This window comes from Echeneis naucrates, chromosome 2 (assembly GCF_900963305.1).
Source record: "Echeneis naucrates chromosome 2, fEcheNa1.1, whole genome shotgun sequence".
Taxonomy (NCBI): Eukaryota; Metazoa; Chordata; class Actinopteri; order Carangiformes; family Echeneidae; genus Echeneis; species Echeneis naucrates.
Window position 1 is genome coordinate 9,955,787 of NC_042512.1, and position 22,561 is coordinate 9,978,347.

The following is a 22,561-nucleotide window of genomic DNA, read 5'->3' on the forward strand; positions in this document are numbered from 1 at the left end:
GTTGCAGCCTGCTATTCTAGGTAGAGTAATCCTAAACGTCTGACTTCAGGTCCATATATCAATCAAACCTGTTGAAGTTTAATTCAAAGGTTATCTGGATGTGTTGTATCTGCTTTCAGAGTTGTTGTCAGGTCATTAAGATTAAATAAGGAGCTTACAACTCCAATACCAGTTAGTCAGAAAAATATGATGAGCCAAGTCCACTGTGACAAATAACAAAGGAAAATAAACTGTCACATTAATGTCCTGAATGTGCTGTGTGTAAATAATGAGATCCTGGGTTCAAATCCCAGCAGTGCCTTGCTCCTAATGTTAGATGTTGTGGATAGAAAGGACTCATACATGGAGAGCACAAAATATAAAATACATTTGTCCCCAAAATACACCTTACAGCAGTAGAGGTGAAAGGAAAAGCAGCTTCCATCAGAGGTGGGATTTGAATCCACGCATCAAGGGGGAGAACGCAGAAAGATAAACATGAGCACACACTGAATGTTCCTTTACATTATGAGACATGACTTCAGCTGGAAAATGTCAGGAGTTTTTCAAGCAGCACTGATTTACAGGAAACGACGAACATTGGATGGTGAACAGCTAGCTGTTGCTAAAAAGCTGTTAGCAGAGGATGGTTTCGATCCATCGACCTCTGGGTTATGGGCCCAGCACGCTTCCGCTGCGCCACTCTGCTGTAAACCACCCCAGATGGGACTCAAACCCACAATCCCTGGCTTAGGAGGCCAGTGCCTTATCCATTAGGCCACTGGGGCACAAAAAAAAATGGGAGGAGTCTTTGATCTCTGTGATGTCATTAGAACCTTTGTGACATCACAGAATCAGCATCTCCTTTGATGGTTACTGATGGAACAGGAAAAGGTCAGATCCTGATATAATCTTGTGAATCCACAAGTATGCCTTTCTTTGTTTGTGTACCAACAGCCTGAGCTCTGGAACATTTAATTAAAGAATAAATTTTGTTGACGGTTGGAAATGTCTGTTTATTGTTTATCACTTGTTAGGATCCCCGTTAGCTGTCACTGAGGCAGCAGCTACTCTTCCTGGGGTCCAAATGAAAATGCACATCTGCAGTCAAACAGGTTCAGGTAGATGCAGAGTCCTACATTAAAACAAACCACTTTACCATCAACCTCAGCTGCAGTATACACATTACACTTCCATCACCAGATCCTCTGTATATACATGTACATCAGAGTGGTGCTGTGGCTTGGCTGGTCAAAGCGCCTGTCTCGTAAACAGGATATCCTGGGTTCAAATCCCAGCAGTGCTTCATTTATAATGTAAGATGTTGTAGATAGGAAACACTTATACATGGGAATTGCACGTTCTACCACTGAGCTACATCCCCTGCATGGTCTGGCAGCATTAACTAACCAGATAGCTTCTGAGCTCCTGAAGCTATATGCTGTCTGATGAAGCCTTTTGGATGAGATGAGGACATTGATGATGCTGCTGAATTTAGGTCACCTGCACTTATGTCAACAGTCAGAGCTCCATACACAATAAGAGTACTGAAGAAAAATACTTTAAACATGAGCTCTGTGTCACATTCATGCAGCTTGTGTAGAAACAGTTCATTCCATCAGAATGAACCTTCACCTGTTAAGGTAACAGTTTGGTAACAGTTGAGGAGGAAACTATCCAGGCTGGAAAATGTTGAGTCACGGGAACTTTCCTGTGTGTGGGTGTTGTGGCCGAGTGGTTAAGGTGATGGACTAGAACTACCCGTGCAGGTTCAAATCCTGCCAGCAACAGTTTGTTTTTTTTAATGGACCAAGCTTCCCATTTGGGGAGAGATGCAGCATGTTTGAGAATCTCTGTAATCTGCACAGCCTGAAAATATAACACAGCTGAGTGCTGTTGTTCGGACTCTAAGAGGATCAGAGCTCTCACTGGTGCTCAGTTATCATTATCAAGGCCGGTGATAGGGACACACCTTTAGTTCCACTTCCAGGTCATGGAAGCAATAATGAGAAGTCATTTCTACTGTTTGCTGTGCTGAAATAGCTCATTTGGGGGAGCGAACAAAAGGAGCCACAACAGCTGCTGAAACCCAGGATTGAAACAGGGACCTTTAAATCTTTAATGTAACGCTCTCCCAAACAGGCAGGATCTCTGTGAGACACAAAAGGAGCAACATTTAGGATAATTCCAGCTGGAACAGCAGGCTGTAACAGGAACTGATCAATATGTCTCTGTGGCGCAATCGGTCAGCGCGTTCGGCTGTTAACTGAAAGGATGGTGGTTCGAGCCCACGCAGGGACGATCTTTGTTTAATTCACTGGTATTATAGTTCACACATGGAAGAACTCAGGATTTTTAAGTTGATGCTCAGTTATCTCCATCTAGTGGACAGATGGTAGAAGTTGATTCCTGAAAAGAGGAAGTGACTTTTCCTCAGATCAAACTGTTGAAGGAGAACGAGCAGCTTCTTCCTCACTGACTCACTCAACCTCTGTCTCCTGGGTTTGGATTTAGGTCTGGGTCTGGGTCTGGGTCTAAGACCAGGTGGGCCTGCTCAGAGTCTCTGTGTTGGATGTGAGCTGCTGAAATCTCTGAACACCATGACACAGATAATATCAGTCTGATGTGTCATCTGTAATCCAGATGTTGTCAGCAACAAACAGATGTTCCTGACAGAAGCTGTGCTGATGATGATTCTGGATAGAAACTGGGAGGAAATAACTTTATTCTCCTTTTGTTTTTCCAAGGAGGAAGTGAAGTTACACCACGTGATATCGTTCCCTCCAGCTCCTCGTTAGTATAGTGGACAGTATCTCCGCCTGTCACGCGGAAGATCGGGGTTCGATTCCCCGACGGGGAGAGCTCGTGTGTTTTTTTTTTTTTTTTTTAATAGCTCAGTGATAGAAGTTAACTCTCTCTGGTCAGCAGCGTCCTGCTCGCAGACAGCAGTTTTATTTTGAAAACCAACCGGATTCTCTTTGCTTTGGAAAGTCCAACTTCCTGCCTGTCTCATGTAAAGACAGAACAGCAGATCTGAGTTAGTGAGATCAACTCGGAAACTACGGTGGCTGGTAAGTGCGAAACACTTTTACAAAGCGTGAAACAAATTTACATGTTGGGTAACATTTTTATCTTTTATTAAACAAAATTACATAATAAAAACACTCTTACCACAGACAAAATAAATGTATATTTTAAAAAACAAATGTACAAGTGGCAGAACACTTGTACAAATCCCGAAACAAATGTCCAAACGACAGAATCTTCCGGAAGGGGAATGTTCCAAATGCCGGAAGTGATCCAGAAGAAGATTGACTGTGAGCTCAAAAAGTTTGTGTCGGTTTGTGTGGCGGGAAAACTTTTTGTATGATGTTTTGCGGAAACAACTTGAGCCAATTTACGCGGTTGTGTTTTCCGTGCGGACGATCTGTAGAATGTTTAACGTTGATGAACGGACCAGACGGAAGGAGCACGCGCACAGGAGACATCTAATAAACAGCCGGAAAATGCTAAACAAGCTAAGTGTAGCATCGCGCTAACTAGCTGAAGCCGCTGTCAGACATGCAGTGAATTAAAGTGCACCGTTTCATTTAGCAGCCAATCGTTGTCTGCACGGAATAGAAACGCGTTTAGTTAGTATGCGTTGCTAGTTTTTTATTTATTTTTTTGTTTTAGGCTTTCAGTTATGCTAAATGCACAATTGCTGCTGATTGTTTTAGCTGCTGCTAACTTTCTGTTTTGATACGGAACTCCGTTCATTCCAGCAGAACAACCATGAACATCATATAAACAATTCATGGAGGACAGAAAGTCAAAGTCAAAAGAACTGTGGGCCGAAAGGAAACAGGTCCAGGTACGTGTGTGGATATATCTGTAAAATATGGAAGTAAATATGTGTGTGTGAAATGAATGATATCTTTTTGTTATTTTAGCAGATAAACATGGATTGATGGCGCCACATGGAGCTGATTTAAAAGCTCAGAGAGGGAAAACACTCCCATTATATACAGATCCGGAGGTAGCAGCACCTGATCTACTGAAGCAAGCTGTCCAAGAAATGAGAACATTTAACAAGAAGATGGATGAAGGAGCAGACCTTCTTTTGTATCCAGACTGTTCAGAGGTGCTCCATGTGCCTGGGTCAGAAAGCCCATTCAAACTGGCAGAATATAAAAAGGAAATAGGAAAGGCACTTTTTTCATTTGCCTAGAAACACACTTTAGAGGAGGTTTGTGGATCTCTTCATTCAATATTTTTACATATTTATTCATTCTGATGTAGCATAATTAATAATGTGTTGTTTGTTTTTACTACAGAGGTTGATACATCAGACTCTGATTCTGAAATTGTCATCACATCGAGGAGCACAGCTGAATTCAATGCAGCTGAAACTGTGGTACGTTCATTTTTACAGTTTGTACTTTAATTTTATTATTATTAATTGATAGGATATGCATTTGGTTTCAAGCATTAAGTCTAAGAACCAAGTCTTGATTATTTGGCATTTACTATTCCAATCAGACACCCTGATAACCTTTCACCATTGATATATACTGTATGTGGTGAGGGAACAATAATGGAAGCTGTTTAAAGTTGCTGACAATTGTGTGCTTTTCTTCTCAGGTTTTTGAACCAAAAAAACACAGTTCTCCCAAACACAAACCTGAAGATAAAGGGTAGGTATTAGTTTTTACAAAAGAAGTAATTTGTCTTTAAGTTGTTGATGTGGTTGTGATGAACATGTGGTAGAAATGATCATACGTGTGATATCATTTATAACAAAATAATCTCTTATTTATAAATCTTATGGTTCCTCTCTACCTCTAAATGTTACTCAAAGCTCTGTTATACTCTGTATCATAAAGTTCATCAGTTTATCAATTTTATCATGTTTCAGAGATTCATCCACAGCTCAGCCTGGACAGGTATTAAGGCAGATTATGGCAGTCTGATGTTCTTTGCTTTCAGTGTGTTGTTTCAGACATTTTCATTTGTTTTTCAGACAGTAATATCTGACACTGAGGATCTGGATCCACCTGAAACAAATCCAGTCAGGAGTACTTGCTACAGGTAAGTAAAAAAACAACTCACTTAATTTTAATTTTACTTTATTGATTACATGGGAAAGATATTTGCATTTGTAAGATGTTCAACATATTCTGAAACCTGTAACATGCTGGTAAAATTCACCGATGATGCTGTTTTGGAAGAAGGAATTGACACAGGTGGGCCGAGACGAGAGTCTTTAACTCTACAGATGAAAAATTTGAAAGACCGGCCCATTTCTGATGGACCAGAAGGACATCAGTTCTTGGTGTGCAATGCAAATGGTATGAACAGGGTTAGATGTAAACAATACTAATGGTTAATGATCATTAACTTTATATATCACATGACATACGCTTTGTTGCTTGAACTATTTTTCAAAAACGTGTTTCATCTCAGATTGAGAATGTTTCTTCAGTGGATGCTCTGAGAATGCATCATGAGTCACGGCACAATGTTACAGACAGCAGGCTGTCTGAGACGTGTTGCTCCTGTTGAAGAAAAGAAAGAAATTGTGTCTCCCTCCGATGGTACATTATTGACCGCAACCCATCTGTAATTGACAGGTAAGATCATATTTGTAATGATGTGATTGTTATTTTTTTTGTATTTAAGATATTTTAGTTTGAAATGCCTCATCATCCCCCTCTGTGGTTTATTAAGAATGTATATTCTTTAGCTCTGAGTCAGTGTGTCAGAATGTGTGCCTTAGTTTAGTATAATTGCTGTGTGATGTCTGTCTCCCCTTCCTCTGTCTTATGCCAATCAAAAGGTGCTCATGTCATTCCAGTCTTGTGTTTGTGTGCGTAATTCTTGCAGTCTGTAGAGTAACAATTACCCTGCCAAGTGCAAAGCAAGACACAGAGTTCTTCTTTAAATCAGTAATGTTCAACACACAACCATTTTTACTCATTTCTATATGTTTGGGTGGATAGTCATTTTAGAAAACATTGAAGTTTCTTTAGGTCATTTAAATGTGAAACGTTTGTGGTCACTTTTTAGATTCAAAGATGGTCTTTCAGCTCTTCAGTTTCTGACTGCACTGCAGCAACAGCCTACTTTGCTGGCCCCTGTCCTGTGCCACTCTGAAAAGCCACTCACTGGTCTGGAACTTGAGACTCTTCAAACCTGACCTCAGTCCATCAGGAAGTAACAGGAGACTTAAAGAAAGTCAAACTTTGGGCTACTGGGCGGACTGTGTCTTTTATTGTGAAGGTTTGGAAATCACTTTTTTATTTTTTATGATTTGTTGAGAAAATACATTGCCAAGATGTAACTGAAGGTTTTTCTTTGCAGAAGGTCAGGCTGCTGTGTCTCTGGAGGATGTTTTGATGTTTGCAGCTGGGCTGATTTCACCTCCCCTGTCCGGATTGGAACCATCGCCAAGAATAGAGTTCCTGGATGACTCTCCATTCCCAGTTCCCAATACATGTTCAAACACATTGAAATTAGCACTCCTAGATTCACACACTGTGTTTAAGTCACACATGGACTTGTAACTGTAACTTGTAATTGGTAACTGGATCACCAGACCAGACTCATATAGGACTCATTACTTTGCGATAATTTTTATCAATTGATTTCAAACTCAGGAAAAATGAAGCTGTGACACTTGGTGTTCAGACAGACTGCAGTGTTCCACCACTCCAAATCAGATTTCTTAGCTTGTCATTCACTTTTCCTTGTGATGTTTCCAAATGATTCTGGTACCTGTTCATCTGAAGAAATGAAACAATGGGAATGCAAATGTTATGTTGACAAACAATAAAAAAAATTACAAATATTTCCTTCTGATTGCATCTGTGATACATTGGTTATGAGTTTTTTCCAAACTATTTTAAAACAGAAAAATCGCATGTTTTTCACTCATGGCAATATTTGATTCAATTCTGTGTTACTTGTCTAATACCAAATCACAGCACAGTCATCTCATGGCTCTTGACATGTATATTAAAAAAAATAATTAATTAAAAAAAAATAAATAAAAAATAAATAGGACAGAAACCCCAATGAGTAAGCACTTGATAAAGCAGGACTCACAGCTGAGCAGTTTGTTTCAGCTTCATGTACAGTTCTGTTGCAGACTCCCAGTTCTCTGGCTTCTGTAGTTGTTTGTGCTCCATAACAAAGTCAAAGTCCTCCTGCATGTTTGAGTCCCCACATGGAGCTATTGACAGGCTCGCCTCTGGAACAGCATCCAAATCAGCTGGTTCAATCTCAAATCCAGTCTGTGGAGCCAAATCTGTGTTAGATACAATAAATCGCATTTATTTACATTTTAGCAATAAATAAATAAAACAAACATGGAAATATAAATCATCACCAATATTACCTGTGTGGTCAGCAGTACAGTTCATTGGACATGATGCTGTTCTGGAAGTGTGAATCCTGTGACTGTTCCACAGTCTCACACACTCATCCAACATCACCATAGCAACACCTCAGAAGGCACTGATGCTCATGGCTCCTGTTGAAGTATCCAGCAAACAACTCCATCCAGAACTGAGACCTATAGAAATTGATAGAATCGGAAGTAAATATATATTATTAGTAGAAGTGGGACTCCATTAAAAAAATATAATTAATTAAAGGCTTTGAAATGAATGAATTGAAATGAACGCGTTAAAGTCACAGCCTCAGTTATTATATATGTTCAGAGGAGTTCATCTGCGATAGAACATAAAGATAAAAATCAAATGAAAGGTCAGTCATAATAAAATGACTTCATGAAGGCCACTTACCTTCCCCTTCTAAATATGGCCCACCAGGATTCAACACGCTGCTTATTCGTGGATGAGCCATACATGTGGCTGGACGGCCCAGAGCAGCAGTCATCATGATGGAGGCGTAGGGGAGACTGAATGGCAGCCATAATGCCATTCTCCGTGCCACAATCAGTCCTCAGTCTCATGAGAGGAGATTCTCAGCGATCACTGTTGGCTTCTTGTTATTTGTCGGTCCACATTGGAGCCACAGCACTTTAGGTGAAAAAATCCATCCATGCGTCCTGAGAGAGCCAGTTTATCAGAACCATCTGCATGCCACATACAGTTCGCTCCCATTGAGTAGCAGCTTCTTCTTAGAAACCTTCTGCGTGCTCTCTCATTCATCACATCATCTCTCTTCACTCGAAGATTGGACTTTTGTCTGAGTACCTGCCACATCGTCCGATAGCCAAACAGTTGTCCAGGTCCACGAAGTTCCAACCTGATGGCGTTTGGAGAGAAATCATCCTTTTAAGAGTCCGCAGGCTGATGTTTGCACCGTGTAAACTTCACATCATGCTTCAGTAGATCAGGTGCTGCTACCTCCGGATCTGTATATAATGGGAGTGTTTTCCCTCTCTGAGCTTTTAAATCAGCTCCATGTGGCGCCATCAATCCATGTTTATCTGCTAAAGTAACAAAAAGATATCATTCATTTCACACACACACATATTTACTTCCATATTTTACAGATATATCCACACACGTACCTGGACCTGTTTCCTTTCGGCCCACAGTTCTTTTGACTTTGACTTTCTGTCCTCCATGAATTGTTTATATGATGTTCATGGTTGTTCTGCTGGAATGAACGGAGTTCCGTATCAAAACAGAAAGTTAGCAGCAGCTAAAACAATCAGCAACAATTGTGCATTTGGCGTAACTGAATGCCTAAAATAAAAAAATAAAAACTAGCAACGCTTACTAACTAAACGCGTTGCTACTCCGTGAAGACAACGTTTGGCTGCTAAATGAAACGGTGCACTTTAATTCACTGCATGTCTGACAGCGGCTTCAGCTAGTTAGCGCGATGCTACAATTAGCTTGTTTAGCATTTTCGGGCTGTTTATTAGATGTCTCCTGTGCGCGTGCTCCTTCCGTCTGGTCCGTTCATCAACGTTAAACATTCTACAGATCGTCCGCACGGAAAACACAACCGCGTCAATTGGCTCAAGTTGTTTCCACAAAACGGCCAAAACATAATTTAATCTATGCCTGCAAAGTTTTCCCGGCACACAAACTGATACAAACTTTTTGAGCTCACAATCTTCTTCTGGATCACTTCCGGCATTTGGTACATTCCCCTTCCGGAAGATTCTGTCGTTTGGAAATTTGTTTCGCAATTTGTGAATTTGTTTTCTAAAATGTAAATTTGTTTTATCCGTGGTAAAAGTATTTTTCTTATGTAATTTTGGTTAATAAAATGTAAAAATGTTTCCCAACATGTACATTTGTTTGACGAAGTGTTTGGCACTTTGTAATTTAGTTTTGCACTTACCGGCCACCGTATCAAACAGAGCAGGAACACTAAAGTAAGGGGCGGGGGGTGAAAACGACAGGAGGGTTAAAGAGCAGATTCTCTCTGAGGGGACGGATGTTGCCACAATACACAGTGTGTGTGCCATCACATGTGGAAGATGTGTGCAGACTGAAGCCTTGGTCTGCCACCAGCTCAGAGGGGCTGCACTTCTACTGACCACCAGGGGGCTCCACTGGTTGTTTCACAAAGTCACAGTGTGTTGGAGTCTATCAGGGTATTTTCCAAGCAGCACTGTGTTTCTAACACCTGGATGTTGATAAAGAGTTACTCTGCATTGGCCGGGAATCGAACCCGGGCCTCCCGCGTGGCAGGCGAGAATTCTACCACTGAACCACCAATGCTTATTGAAAGACTTTCACAATGACGTCATGAATCTCCAGGTATCAGCAGTCTTTCACAGATGATTATTCTAATTTCTGTATTAATATGCAACAATGTATTTACATCCAAGCTGATATCTTTCTATAATAATCCATCATGGACTGCTGGACACTCTCATGTCAGTAAATCCACCGTGTTTTAAAGAAATTCAGAGTGTTTCAGAGTTTCTGACATGATACAGACAGACAGATCCAACAAAGTATTTAAATGAACTGACAGCTCAGACCAACAGAGAGAGCACACACACACACACGCACACACACACACACACACACACACACACACACACACAGTGGACGAGGTGCGACGCTTCAATCAGTCGGTGATTCCAAAAATGAGCGAAAGCAGGAAAAGGCGCATTTTGATAAGTAAAAGGAGGAACAAACCAACAGATTTGGTTTTAGTTCAATTTAACGCCACCTATTTGTCTCATAACAGCTGATTTGTGTTTCACTTCATTCGTTCCCGAGACAAGTGTGAGCTTCTTCGTGCGCATGCGCCGTTCCGGCTGAATCTAATGCGAGTGTGACGTTTGAGTTGGTGTCGCGTGGGAGAGCGATGAATGACAGGAAATGCCTTTGATCTCCAGTGACGTCACACAGCCTCAGAGAGGTGAGTAAACGGTTGTTGATGTTGTCAGTGAAACATTCATTCATCCTCAGAGTCATCTGCTTCTACCGATCTCCATTTTCATTTCCAACCACTCAGAGAGACAAGAACACACACAGACACACTCTGACTAACCAAACCATTCCAGGAACAATCAGGATGATTCTGGCTCAGGGTGTGACAGGTCCGGGGTTCAAATCCCAGATGAGCCCTTTGTCAGCTGTTGTAAGAAGTGAAAAAGCCTCCTAAATGTGGAGGGAGGCCGACTCTGTCAGAGAGCAGTGTGCATTCTAGCTTCCTTTAGCTGTCAGCCTCTGATCATCAACTCTTCAGCTTCTATGACTTCAACAATTCCTTCTGAATGCAGTCTGAGGCAGTGATTGTGAAACTTTCATTCAGACAGAGATCCCACATTCAGAAGAAAACAGCCACACACAAACAAAGTCATCATGAACAGCCTACATGGAGCCTAAATGAAAAGAAGCAGGAACTAAAGTGTGAAAATAATGATGAACAAAGTGTCACACAGAGAGGCTGCAGCCTGGTGTGGACTATAACGTCAGAAAATGGATCAGTCTGTGACACGGAGCACTAAAGTTGGAAGGCTGAGTTCAGCTTCAGCTTCTTTCATGTTCTCCCTGTGAAAGAAAGAAGGTGAACATGAGCTTGATATGAGAACACAGCAGTAACACACATTACTGGACTGTATGTTACAATATCAATCAATTAAACTTTATTGATACAGCACTTTTCAAACTAATAATGTTGCACAAAGTGCTTTACACATTAAAATATAAAAATAAACAAGACAATATCCCCACTTCGGCCACATCACCATCCACTCAGATTAAAACAGGATGTTGTTTGTTGTACAAAGGTCATTTAGGACACTAAATAAAAATTGGCCTTTCAGTAGATAAACTGCTGCAGTGTCCTGTGTTTTGCTCTTTCAGTATCATGTTATTTATTTACACAAGACATTTTTTGCAATATGTTAAAACGAAAAAATTTGAATAAAAATGAAAAATAAGGATTATTTGAGATAAAAAAAACCAAAATATATTTACGTTTTATGAAGGGAAGAAAGGGCCAATTTAAAAGTTTAATCAGTGTGGACTGACACTCACATGTTTCACAAGAAAATATTTTATATCAACAAAAATGCTTCAAGAAATGTTCCCAAAGCAGCCCAAAGGGTCCAGAAGAAGCTGAACCTAAACCCCAGGTGGAGTTTGGAGGAGCTGGCTGAGAGGAGAGGAGGACTTGAGGAGTCTCTGGGATCATGGTGGACTGGACTCTGTTCTCAGACCAGTTCTGATTCCTCTGTCAGTCTCTGCTGGATGAAGCTCTCCTCTCCACCTCCCAGGAACATGGTCCAGAGTCTGGACAAGCTGCTGCTGCAACATCTGGATCATCAGGAAGCAGCTGATCCTCCGTCAACACACACCTTCCTCTTCACTGCCACCTGTGTAGAGAAGAAGAGAGCAGATCCATCAGTGTTTCCTGACTCTGTCCATCAGCTGTCAGTCAGTGATGCAGATCCATCATAAAGACCTGCAGGGACTTCAGTCCTGTTCAGTCCAGATGTGCAGCAGCTGCTTCCTCTCAGCTCATGTTAATGTGTTGGAGTGAACACACTGAGCTGGAAACTCACAGACCTCAAGTCTGCTGACTCAGCACATTTCTCTGAGTCCACAGTGGAGATAAAGAGCTGAGTCATGAAGGTTCATCACTTTACTGATGATTTACTGAAGGTCCATTTAAACTGAGATGATCACACCAGTCCTCTGACTGATCTGATTGGCTGACTGTTTTCTCTCTGTCTTTCTGTTTCTGTTTACCTCTCACAGCCTAACTGAGAATTTGAAGGTTCACAGGAAACACTGAGTCTTTGCTCTGATACTGGATTTAAACAATATCACTGAAAGGAACATGAACTGAGTCCAACTCTACTGACCTCAGAGTCTCCAGTCTGAAGTTTGGACTCTTCACAAGATCAGTAAGATCCTTCAGGTCTGGATCCTTCAGGCTGTTCTCACTCAGGTCCAGTTCTCTGAGATGGGAGGGGTTGGACTTCAGAGCTGAGACCAGAGAAGAACAGCTGATCTCTGACAAACTGCAGTTCATCAACCTGAGTAAAGAACAAAAGTTGTGACTTTTGGAGACAAAGTTCCTGCTTCAAAGTGTCCAATGTTTCATCATCTGTTCAGAGCTGAAGGTTCAGCCCAACTGACTCAAAACTGTCAACATTGTGAATATGAATTTATATTAAAATGTCATTTTTAAATGATTGAAAATATTTTTTCCAAAGTTACTTTCAAACCTTTCAATTTAAATGTCAAAAACCTGAAGAGGATTTTCCCTCATAAATGCAAACCTGTCTGCACGTCAGAGTCACCACAACTGTGACATCATATTAATCTGAGAGCAGAAATAAAACATGAGTCTGACCTCAGAGTCTCCAGTCTACAGTGAGGACTCTCCAGAAAACCACACAGATCCTTCAGTCCTGAATCCTTCAGGTTGTTCTGATTCAGGTCCAGTTCTCTGAGATGGGAGGGGTTGGACTTCAGAGCTGAGACCAGAGAAGAACAGCTGATCTGAGAAAATGCAGCTCTCCAACCTGAGTGAAGAATAAAAAATGAAGATCAAATCATTAATAATCAATCAGAAATGTCCTCAATGTTATTGTGGGTCATCATCATGTCTCTGCACACATCATCCAAAAAACAACACAACATTCAAGCTACAGCAGGTCCAGTCAGTGAACTGACCTCAGAGTCTCCAGTCCACAGTTTGGACTCTCCAGTCCAGCACACACCAGCTTCAGTCCTGAATCCTGTATGTGGTTCTGACTCAGGTCCAGGTCTCTCAGATGGGAGGGGTTGGACTTTAGAGCTGAGGCCACGACATCAGACTCAGTCTCTGAGAGCCCACAACCAACAAGTCTGTGATGACACATCTTACACAATATGTCACTGACACAGGACACTACATATTCATCTGGAGGGTTTGAAGACTAAAGACGCCAAGACTTCCATCTCTGTCTCACACTGTCAGAGTTTTCATTATTTTTTCAGGTGAAGAGACAAAATGTGGTCAGTTGGTCTTCCATCAGGTCCTCAGTCTGTCAGGGACCTGATCCAGGTCTGTCTCCTCTGAGGGACCATGAGGCCATGTGGACCTGAAAACATTTGACTGTCTACTGATTTAATTTTCACTGATTTGAGATCAGTGAACAGTGAAGCTGAAGATTAGTCACTGATACCTGCTGATGTCATCAGTCTTTAGTATTTCCACTAGAAACACAACTAAGTGAATATTTATCTCTGGCAGCATTTGAACCATCTAAAAACAAACAGCTGACAGTGAAACACCATCTGAATCAGATTTGATTTAAACACATCAGAAGGATGGATGAGAATGAGAGTGGACTCACCGAGCCTTCCTGCAGTTCATCACAGCTGGGATCAGTCTCCGTCGTCCCTCCTCTGATGTGTTGTACTTCTTCGAGTCTAACAAATCCAAAATGTCCTCTGACATCTGTAGCATGTAGGCCAGAGCTGAGCAGTGGATCAGGGAGAGTTTCTCCTCTGATCTGGTCTCTGACTTCAGGATCTCCTGATGAACTGAGTGAGTTCAGCTCCATCAGACAGTGGAAGATGTTGATGCTTCTGTCAAGAGAGATTTTCATCCTCATCTTCTTCAGTTTATTGATGGCTCTCTGGATGGTCTTTGGTTTGGTTTCTGTCTGACCCAGCAGACCTCCTAAGAGTCTCTGGTTGGACTGCAGAGAGAGACCATGAAGGAAGCGGACAAACAGGTCCAGGTGACCATTTTTACTTTCAAAGGATTTCTCCAGAGAGTGTAATATGTACACCTTCTCGTCAAATTTTGACAGGTCCTTTGATCTTAGTTAACCCCGCCCCTCTCGACAAATGAGATCGTTTTTCCCGCCCCTAACCCCTCCCCCTTTGTTTTCCACACCCAGGCAAAGAGGTCACAACCAATTAGATCATTCGAGGGCAGGGTCGAGTAAAATGGCAGCAAATTCATTTTGAGGTTGATGGTCAAAGAGGGAGGACGTGTTTTGTTGGAGTGAAAGGAGCATATTGAGTATGTATTTAAAAATTAATTTCTTTACAAAGAGGGAGTAAAAAAACAATCAACCGTGTATAGCTCCGTGGGAAATAATTTTATTTATATTTTCAGACTTTAGGAAGGAGAGGAGGAGGAATTCGCGCTCCAGAAAAAGCAGGTCCCCATTCAGGAGAGCAAGATCCCCCTCCTTTCGGAGAAGGAGCTCCTCCTATAGGTCAACAAGAAGAAGAATTAGATCGCCTTCGCCAAACTGCAGAAGGATACCGTACAGACACCTGGATAGATTTCTCGACAGGTTGTATGAACTGGCGTATGAGGTTTGACATGGAGCAAAAAGAGAATGCTGAATGTAGGAGTTTTTCAGAGGACCCTTTCCTAGCCATAAACCTCGCTATAGAGGAGTTGAATCGCCCTGAAACTCTGACCAACGTTGTAAACGATCTTCGTTCCATAATAAACGAATTGACCTTTGAAAATGACTCTGCGACTGAGCCCCCCGTCTCTCCTCATTTCTCTCAGGTTGATTCACCTTCTCCACCGGTTGTTTCACACACAGAGTGTTTGAATGCCATAGACAGGGCTGTACACCTGTTAGAGATTCAGGAGGGGGGGGAAACGCCGGTGTAGTTTCAGGTGTGACATGCGCGTTAGAATTTGTCAGACATTTCAGAACGGCCTCTTATAAGAAAACCTTCATAGCACATAATCATCAATCATAGCTCATTGCAGCTGCAGGTAAGAGTGAGTTTAATGCGTGGTACGAAACAGTGAGGGGCAGAGTCTTTAACTTTGAAAAAGAAGCTGTTTTACTGCCAAAACAATGTGGACATTCTCTCTGAGGCTTGTTTCCTGAAACGGTTACATCCAGGAAACAGGCAGGGATCCTTTCAGCAGGTCGACCACAGCCTCGGCCTGCATGAAAGTATTTCTCACCAATTTTCTCAGGCCCAGAACCTTAGCCATTCCTCCTCCTGAACATCTTATTAATCTTATTCACACGGCAGCATACAGTGTTTAGAATGGGTTTCTAACACCAACGCTAGTGAAAAGCAGCTGGGAAACGACTTTGTAGACAGTTCGCTGAAGTAGGAAGCTTTAAGTAGGTCTGGGAGTATCTGGGTTGTTTTTAAATCACACCTGTGTGTTTTCAGCCTCAAGAACGCTCTCCTCTAACGGGGACAACATTTGAGCTCTGCTCTAACACCATGAGGAGAATAAAGAGGTTACGGTCGGTGCACGGCGTAACACCAGTTGTCATGAGGGAGCACAGGTGGGTGGAGATGGGGGAAAAAAAAAAAAAAAAAAAAAATAGATAATGTCTTTGTGGCTGCTTCACAACAGCCTAAAAGTGTACAGTTATTTTCAGTCTACGCAGGACAGAGTTCTTTATTTTGGGAGACAGCCTCATTTATATCACGGGAAAGGGACAAACACACTGCCTCTGGGTAACTACCTGAGAGATCTGACTGAGGAATTAGAGGAGACAGCTTACAGGAATTTGTAGCTGCGGGTCCTAAAAATTATTCTTATCAAGCCAACAACCACCAAAAAAAAAAAAAAAAAAAAAAAAGTAGTGCTCAGAGTGAAAGGTATTACACTGACACATGATTGCTGTCAATGAGTTAACACTCCACCTCCCCCAACTTTTACTTTTCCCTTTCCAGATCCAGCTTCTCTGCCTGCAGCTCCATCTGAAACTGCAGCCTTTCCCTTTCCAGTTTGAGCTTCTCCCCTTTAAACTGCACATACTGCTCCGCTGACAGCTTCTCACAAGTCTCTGACAGAGCCATATCAAAATCTTTACACTGCTCAGGTCAGAAGATGCTCACTGACTGCCAATTCCTCAACTCAGCTGATTACTATGGTCACAAGACATCCTGCTGACAGAAGAGAAAGAGGAGGAAAAAAAAAAAAAAAAAAAAAAAAAAAAAAGTACAACCAAAATTCTGTCTGCAATATCAACTGAGGCAACAGAGACCCTGCAGTGACTCAGACAGTGAACAGCCATAGAGAGGATTTATAGAGAAAGGAGCCTCCCCCCTAAACTGCCTAACTCCACCCTAGTCTTCGTATGCGTACTGGTGGTGGGTACTTACGCACCTAAAACCCGCTTGCATTGTGGACGGCTAACTGCCCCAGCCAACGCTACAGAAGGTGCCCCCGAGACAACTGCTGCTAACCACACGGACAGCATACAAAAACAACAAACAGCCCTGCAACAAAGCTAACAGTCCCTCCTTATGAGGAACTGCTGCTACGGCCTTTTTGGGGGAACAAACAGATGCTCCAGCCAAAAAAAAAAAAAAAAAAAACCCTCCTACAGCCAAACACTGTCTGAGCACATGCAGCGACCTGCAACTACAAACAATTCACTCCACAGCACCAAACAACTGCTGACTGAAAACTACTGAACTCTGAATTCTCCTCCCCTCCACACTTCATTAAAGCAGCATTATAAAACAGCAAAACTACCAGCCCAAACATTTCTACACTTCACAAAGAAAATCTAACACAACACACACCTACACAGAGAAAATGACCCGCTAATTTAGGCCACAACAAAGAAGGGAGGGCCACACTGATAGCTCAAAAAACAAATTGTTGTACACTACATCATAACAAACAAACACAAAACCAATAAAGAAGTGTGAGGTGTGAAGTCAGTCATCAGTGTGAGATGAAAATGTTGGATATTGAAAGCCGTGTGTGTCAAAATAAGATACTCAAACCAAACAGGATCCAGGCCGTCCAGGAGAGAGAGCATCAGCTGAGGGAGTCTGGCTTTTATAGCCTCCCCACAGGTGGAGGCGGAGCCTCCCAACACAGAGGCGGGGCTTCACAGCAACCAGGAGATATGAACCGAAGATCCACATAGCAGACAGCAGAGGGACTCACAAGAGACACACAGCCAACACACAACCAGACTGCGTGACGTCACTGGAGATCAAAGCCATTTCCTGTCTTTCATCCTCTCCCACGCGACACCACCGCATACGTCACATCTCGCGTTTGATTCGGATGGATGAGCGCATGCGCACAAAGACGCACATGACTCTTCTCGCGAACGAATGAAACTAATGAAGTGAAACACAAATCAGCTCTTATTGGACAAATAAGTGGCGTTAAATTGAACTAAAATCAAACGTGATTCGTTTATTTTCATCTCCCCAGATAAAGTTCAGATGAGAGGATGAACTCATTTCATCGCTTGACTTACATGAGGTACATTTGGTTGTCAGCCTCGGAGCGGATCAGCTGGGATCAGCTGAGAGAGAGCCAGCAGCAGGAGCACATTCAGAGATCGGCTCTTTTTAGAGGCCAGATCATTTCATCTGAAATACGCCCCAATCAGAAGCCTGAGTAGCTCAGTTGGAAGAGCTGCAGGACCTTTAAGACATAAAACATGTTGTCACCACATTTATCAAACAGTAATGTCAGATGATTTGTGATGTCAGACGTTTAAAGGAAATGTTATTCTTAATTGAGCTCTTCATTCTGGATATGATTCATTTAACTTTATCTTTGGGTTATGAACCCCAGACTCCCCAACTTAATGTATTGGATATCCTTCTTCCTGCTCTCAAAATAAAAGTCAAAATAATTTTATTAAGAGATTTATTAATTTTATTAAGTACATACAAGTACGTACCTATGTACGTTATACATACGTACTTGACGTAACTTCATCTTCATTCACAACAAGAACAGAGAACATCCTTAAAAAGTCGTGAAGAGTCTTAGAGCAGGTGAGGCATGCTTGTGGTAGGTCTGTTGTTGTAAAGTAAATTCCCATACCGGGAGTCGAACCACATCAGAGAGCAGCAGCTGGGCACATGTCAGGATGGCCGAGTGGTCTCAGGCGCCAGACTTAAGTTAAACTACTGCCTCTGCTGAAGGGTATTCTGGTCTCTGAATGGAGGCGTGGGTTCAAATCCCACACCTGATCTAACCTTTTGTGAATGAAAAATCTTCATAAAATGGGAATATGATTTTTTGACAATAAAGGGGTTAGCACTGAAACCTCTAAAGCCTGTGGCTCCCTGTGGGATGAATGGACAGCAGTTGTTGGACTAAAGAAAACTCAGCTGTTACTGAATCCGCTGAGCGCCAGCAGCTCCCTTCGATAGCTCAATTGGTAGAGCGGAGGACTGACCGACTGCGCCACAGATGTTGCCCCTTATTTTAGTGTTCCTGGTCTGTTTTAACTGCTCTTAAATGAACACTAAAGTTTTTATTTTAAACTCTTTAGCTGTTAAAACTGTCTCAGAGTGGTTAACATGAGTAACTGCAGTGAAAATAAAACTGGGCACTGAAAATGTCTTGTGGATGGTATCTGGTTTGGTTTCACCTCCACAAAACTTCAGGCTGTTCCAATGAGAGACAAGAAGACTGTGCAGTTAAGTGACTCCTCCCACTTTTTTGTCATGACCTCCACAGTAGAGTGCACTCTGTTAATGAAGCTCAAAAGGCAATCATGGTCCTGCCAGATACCTTTGTATCTGCCAGTTTGTTTCTTGTCAATGAAAACCAACCTGCCATTCTGCATGTTTTCCTGTAAATCAGTGCTGCTGAAAAACTCCTGACATTTTCCAGCTAAATGAAGAGACGTTCAGTGTGTTAGAATAGCAGAGGATAGGTTGGATGTTGGCAATTAGTTTCACCAGAACCATTAAATATGGTATAACCTGTAATACACAACTTCCCAATCACGTCTTCCGATCCAAAGTCAGACGCCTTGTCCATTAGGCCACGTGGTCACTGGGCCATGGTCCAGTTGTCAGAATCAGTCAGTTCTTTCTCTTGGCATGATAACACTGTGAGAGATGTGCATTTGAATCCTTCACTGTGGGACTTTGGAGAAGTAGATGGTGAACAGAACATCCTGCATTAATGTGGTCAGCCAGCCGAAATAGCTCAGTTGGGAGAGCGTTGGACAAAATACATCACTGTACAGCAGTGTGGTGCTGTGGCTTAGTTTGTCAAAGCGCCTGTTGTTATTTGTTGTGACATTGTTTCTGTTAATTAAAAGAAAAGAAAAATCTTTCCAAAATCACATGTGATTCAGATGTAAACTGCCTCATTGTCACCATTCAGAACAGCTGAGAAGATTATTGATTGTTCATTTGTTGATTATTATTGATGAACTCAGAAGCAAACAGTGCATCTGAGGCACAGGAAAGAGTTCTGCTCTCCAACACTCTGATCCCTCAATTACCGCTCCACTGGAGCCTGTGACATGTCTCTCCTGACAACATGCTTCATTATCAACGCTGGAGATGCCGGGGATTGAACCCGGGGCCTCATACATGCAAAGCATGCACGCTACCCCTGAGCTACGTGTGGTGTGACAGCTTTAGCAGTTTTAACAGCTTTAGCTAACCAGACAGCTTCTGCGCTCCTGCAACAACTAAAACACCAATTTCCCTTCTCCACAGCACAGCATGAGCCACAAAGTTACTGTTGCTTCACTTTACAAGATACTACAAATAACACAACCAGTCAACCTCACACAGCTCCATATCATAAGGGTTAGCTCCCCTGACGACTGCAAGGCAACAGCTGGGCTTGTCCAGCAAAGGAGATGCTGATTCTGTGATGTCACAAAGGTTCTAATGACATCACAGAGATCAAAGACTCCTCCCACTTTTTTGTCATGACCTCCATAGTCCACATGGCTCGTTGGTCTAGGGGTATGATGGATGTCTGCAGTCTGGTTGTTAGTTGCGGTATCTTGGCAACTGAAGCAAGAGCAATGGTAGTTTTGTGGCTCATGCTGTGCTGAGGAGAAGGGATATTGTTGATTGACTGCTTTTCACAGGAGACAAACTTTGGTAGGAGTCATGATGGTCAGCCACTTACTTTCAGATCCTCTGTGCATCTTGGTACTGCTTTTGTGGTGCTGTGGCTTAGTTGGTCAAAGTGCCTACCTAGTAAACAGGAGGTCCTGTTATCATGCACCTGGGGGGTATTCCAGGTAGGAGTTTTAACGAACTCATTCAACGAGTCTATCTCTGAACTCTGAGATGGGAAACTCTGAGTATCCATTTCCAGAACAGCTGATTTTAGTTTGTTTAATCAACTGATTATGTTCACCTTGAGTTGCACGCGTGCACAACCTCTATAAAAAGCCATCATCAATGGAGCCCTGTCACCATGACAACCGAGAAAAAAAAGATCCAGTTATTTCAACCCAGGGGAGTTGGAGAGGATGAGCACATGTTTCACTGTAAATGTAACAGCTGCAGCAGCAAAGGAGAAACAGCATGAGAAGAAATTACTACCTGAGTCAATGTTTAAGTTTGGATGTACTCTTCGATTGATTTTACATTTACCTTTAAGAGATCGTAGTTTACAGTTATAAATATAAATGGGAATAAAATCAAATTTTCATTTAGGTGCAGTCCATCAGGGCAGAAGCGTACTTGGAAGCAGTTAAAAATGAAATACGAAAACATCATTCAAAAAGGTAAGGGATATTTTGCAGGGCTATGATTTACCTCACTTTGATTTTGATTGAATTTTTTTAAATTGACTTAAGCTATTCAACAAAGTAAACAAAATGTTTTAACGTCATCTCATTCAATAGCCCACTGAGTAGATGAACACGTCATACAACGTACATAAACGTACTTTAATTTTAACATTTGCTCCAAGCTGTAGAAGTTGCTAAAAAATTTGTTTTGAAAATAAAGGAAGATAACCCTAACCCTAACCCATTCAAAACTTCAGTTTGCATGAAAACAGATATTGATAAAGGTAACAATTTCATATCGGTGCATTGGTAGTTTGAAGGGATGTGTGAGTCTGACGAGCTGCTGTCTATGATACATCACCTGATGATTCCTCAGTCTTCTGCGTGACAGGCAGAGATACTGTCCACTATACTAACGAGGAGCAGGAAAGAGAAACATCACGTGACCCCCATCAAATGTTCCCATCTCTGGACCGAGATCCTCATCTGCATTACCATCATATTGGAGGTGGGTTTGGCTGTGCAGTCAGCATTGGTGGTTCAGTGGTAGAATTCTCTAGATTATTATGTATCTTTAGCTCAGATGTAGGCAAAGCGCAATCTTTGATGGCCTAAAAGTTCGTCACTCTGCAGGTTACTGATCGATTGCGCCGCTGGAGCCTGTGACGTGTCCCTCCTGACAATGTGTTCTGTGAAACAAACTCTTCCACCCGAAATGGCTCAGTTGGGAGAATGTTGGACTGAAAATCTAAAGGTCCCTGTAAACAGCCATTGTTACGTGAACGGGAACAGAGCCTGCTGAGGAAAGCCTGGGTGGACAAACCAAGTTGATAACCACCATCGTGATACTCGTTATCTCTGGTTGGAGCTTTCGTCTTTGTCGAGCCAGCTCACCCAAACAAAGCCTGGCTCTGTTGAGCTTCCTTCATCAGATACCCCTCTGCTCTCATTGTAAAAATCTAAGTTTTAGACAAGATAAGTACTTCCTGTGTTCCATGCTGGAGATGCCGGGGATTGAACCATGCGCTCTCCCACTGAGCTACATCCCCTTGATAGTTCAGCAGCTTTAGCAGCTTTCTGATGCTCCACTGACGGAGCTACAGACGATTCAGTAACATCTGAGTTATCTTTAGTCCAACTACATCAGCAGCTTATCATAGATCATAGAGCCATACATTTCTTAAAGGAAATAAATACTTTTTGACATTAGCTGCAATGCTTCTTCACAACAAGAAGGTTATGGGTTCAGGGCGTTTGCGAGTGGAGTTGCCAGGAGTTGTGGAGTTGTGGTTGGAGTGAAGATAGAAACTCCAACAGGGCATCCCATATGACCAGGACTGCAGCAGAACTGAAGAGATTAATTTAAAGAAGCATAAGGCAACAACCAATCGTTGCTGGCAGGATTTGAACCTGTGCAGGGAAACCCCAATGAATTTTAAGTCCATCACCTTAACCACTCAGCCACAACAACCACGCACAGCAACGCTCCCATCTGACCTTTTCCTGTTCCATCAGTCACCATCAAAGGATTTGAACCTGGGACCTCTCACACCCAAAGCGAGAATCATACCCCTACCCCTGTGGACGCGAAATGTTGTAGTGAAATGTTGTAGTGAAATGTTGTAGTGTATTATCAAAGCTCTGTGTGAGATTTTTGATGACTGAAAAGTT

General features: G+C 42.2%; 6 non-coding genes across 6 annotated transcripts; 2 read left to right on the forward strand and 4 right to left on the reverse strand.

Annotated features, from left to right (window-relative positions):
* Nucleotides 1-616: 616 nt before the first annotated feature.
* On the reverse strand, nucleotides 617-688 carry trnam-cau (transfer RNA methionine (anticodon CAU)). Its single transcript has one exon. It is a non-coding gene; the product is annotated as a tRNA-Met (tRNA).
* A 6-nt stretch (nucleotides 689-694) lies between these two features.
* On the reverse strand, nucleotides 695-767 carry trnar-ccu (transfer RNA arginine (anticodon CCU)). The gene has a single exon. It is a non-coding gene; the product is annotated as a tRNA-Arg (tRNA).
* Nucleotides 768-1,211: 444 nt separating this feature from the next.
* On the forward strand, nucleotides 1,212-1,285 carry trnat-cgu (transfer RNA threonine (anticodon CGU)). The gene has a single exon. It is a non-coding gene; the product is annotated as a tRNA-Thr (tRNA).
* A 1,482-nt stretch (nucleotides 1,286-2,767) lies between these two features.
* trnad-guc (transfer RNA aspartic acid (anticodon GUC)) lies at nucleotides 2,768-2,839 on the forward strand. Its single transcript has one exon. It is a non-coding gene; the product is annotated as a tRNA-Asp (tRNA).
* Nucleotides 2,840-9,597: 6,758 nt separating this feature from the next.
* On the reverse strand, nucleotides 9,598-9,668 carry trnag-gcc (transfer RNA glycine (anticodon GCC)). The gene has a single exon. It is a non-coding gene; the product is annotated as a tRNA-Gly (tRNA).
* A 12,611-nt stretch (nucleotides 9,669-22,279) lies between these two features.
* On the reverse strand, nucleotides 22,280-22,361 carry trnal-uaa (transfer RNA leucine (anticodon UAA)). The gene has a single exon. It is a non-coding gene; the product is annotated as a tRNA-Leu (tRNA).
* Nucleotides 22,362-22,561: the final 200 nt, after the last annotated feature.